The sequence below is a fragment of the Leiobunum rupestre genome, chromosome 5, assembly GCF_980474605.1.
Source record: "Leiobunum rupestre chromosome 5, qqLeiRupe1.1.hap1, whole genome shotgun sequence".
NCBI lineage: Eukaryota > Metazoa > Arthropoda > Arachnida > Opiliones > Sclerosomatidae > Leiobunum > Leiobunum rupestre.
Genome location: NC_143388.1, coordinates 17,023,415 through 17,026,406, shown reverse-complemented (window position 1 = coordinate 17,026,406; position 2,992 = coordinate 17,023,415).

Genomic DNA, 2,992 nt, shown 5'->3' with positions numbered 1-2,992 from the left:
TGATCAATTTTGATGTTTTTATTGTCAATTTTTATTTATTTTTTCTTTTTTTGGCATTTTCGAAATTTTGAAATTTGTTCAAATTTTTCAATGGGAAAATTTCCATTTGCTGTTGTCAAAAACATTTTTCGTTGCCATGGCAAAACGGTTGCCCATTGAATAAATTCACTTTAGGATTTTTCATGATACATGAAGGTCTACCAATCCCCCGAGTTTGAACAAAATTGGTGGGTTACACTTCGGGATGTCTCCTTGTTAGCGTAATCTTGGCCTATTTCATGTAATTTTCGAATACTTTGCGCAAACTTAGCAAAATCTCAGCGTTCCCGGTGATTAGGTAATCGGTGTACAGCGAGTAAACAGCCCGCAACGAAGTTGCCAAAAAACAAAATTGGTATTATTGGTATAGATTTAAATAAATTCTCGGTATAAATAAATTCTTGGTATAAATAAATTATCGGTATAAATAAATTCTCGGTATAAATAAATTCTTGGTATAAATAAATTCTTGGTATAAACAAATTCTTGGTATAAATAAATTCTTGGTATAAATAAATTCTCGGTATAAATAAATTCTCGGTATAAATAAATTCTTGGTATAAATAAATTCTCGGTATAAATAAATTCTTGGTATAATTAAATTCTTGGAATAATTAAATTCTTGGTATAATTAAATTCTTGGTATAAAAAAATATATTTTTTATAGAAATAAATACATTCTTGGTATAAATAAATATATTATTGGTGTAATAAATATATTATTGGTATAAATAAATATATTATTGGTATAAATAAATACATTCTTGGTAGAAATAAATATATTATGGTATAAATAAATACATTCTTGGTAGAAATATATATGTTATTGGTATAAATAAATATATTATTGGTATAAATAAATACATTCTTGGTAGAAATAAATATATTATTGGTATAAATAAATACATTCTTGGTAGAAATAAATACATTCTTGGTAGAAATAAATATATTCTTGGTATAAATAAATATATTATTGGTATAAATAAATACATTCTTGGTAGAAATAAATACATTCTTGGTAGAAATAAATATATTCTTGGTATAAATAAATATATTATTGGTAGAAATAAATATATTATTTGTAGAAATAACTAAATTCTTGGTAGAAATAAATATATTATTTGTAGAAATAACTAAATTCTTGGTAGAAATAAATATATTATTTGTAGAAATAACTAAATTCTTGGTAGAAATAAATATATTCTTGGTACAATTGGTATAAATAAATATATTCTTGGTATAAATAAATATATTCTTGGTATAAATAAATATATTCTTGGTACAATCGGTAGATATAAATATATTATTGGTACAATCGGTAGAAATAAATATATTCTTGGTACAATTGGTAGAAATAAATATATTCTTGGTACAATCGGTAGGAATAAATATATTCTTGGTATAAATAAATATATTCTTGGTACAATTGGTAGAAATAAATATATTCTTGGTACAATTGGTAGAAATAAATACATTCTTGGTACAATCGGTAGAAATAAATATATTCTTGGTACAATTGGTAGAAATAAATACATTCTTGGAATAGTAATATAATTAACGAATGTATTTATTTATTCTTAGAGATAATGACTATGTTGACGTGACTTTTATGGTTACCTCCAATCCCCCTCATGCTTGAAGAGTAAGCTCCTCCCCCGGTTTCTCATTGGTTCCCTAAAAGTGACGTCTTCCACACGCCGGTGTCGATTTCCCCTTCCCTTTCTTTATCCGGCGGGAATTCAACCAAAATTGTCATCCTCCCTAAGTATAAATAAATGCGTTCTTCATAATATCTATGAGTTAGACGCTTTAGTGCCAGCTGCCGTCGGAAGAGGAAAATTCGGAAATTGTCTGGCCCCCCGCCCGTAAAATGTTTAGCGTAAAGGTTCGTCCAATGAAATTTGTACACAACACTCAGCTAGCCTTTAAACACGCTAACGCAGTCTGCGTTAGCGTGTTTAAAGGCTAGCTGCGTTCTCCTTGTGTTTGTTGCTCCTAGATCACATGAAGCATTTAGGGTCTATTAATGAAATGCAACGGAACGTATGGCATGATATTATCAATAAACTAGTCTATATAGAGAGCCGCTGGGCTTAGCGATGTCGGAAACAAAAGAATGAAATAAAAGAAGAGAAGTGAGAGGAAGAAATGTCAAAAAATGGATGAATGAATGGATTGTCAAAGAGAGGAGGTGGCGGACAGGAGGCGATTCTGATGGGTGGACACGCTGGGCCGCCGCTCAATTTGTCAAGATATAAAAATGGAAATATTCATTTTCCTCTTCTTCTGTCTCTCGCTGGGGCTCTTCCTCCTGATTCCAGGACTGTTTTCTCCGAAAGCGCGTGACTGGTTGGATGTGAGCCTGTGTACTCTACGGCAATCCCTCCATTTTTTGACCAAATTTAATGAATTCTTTCGGCGCTTCTACGGCCGGGAATTGCCCGTTTTCTTCGCACAGGGTGTTGCCATCCATTATTTAGGTTTCGACTTTTGTTTAAACTAGCTTTTCTATAGCTTGAACTAATTAAAGGGAACGTAACTTTTTGTATTTCTGTCGCCCTCAATACGGTCAGTTATGCTAATACTCAAGGCACCAACATAGTCCCGAGTCATCGAGTGGTTTTAAAGGGGAACGGCCAAGCTTTTCCAAATATGGCCTTATTTCCGTATCAAAAGATTAACAAGACGTTCAATATACTAACACGTACCTTTTTTTGTCTTGAAAAAAATAGCTTTTGGCCCAAAAAGTTGAAACGAAAAATAACGCCAGGTGTTTGGGTTTGAATTTTCGCCGCCATCTTAGGGGCTGCCGCCAGCGCCCGTAACCCCGTATGAGCGATTTGAGAACTATCCTAACTTTTAAAATCACGCAATTTAGGCTTAGGTCTCTAATAAATGGAACGCGCCGCGCGTGCAAATTAAAAAAAAACTAAAATCTTTCGCATCTACAGCA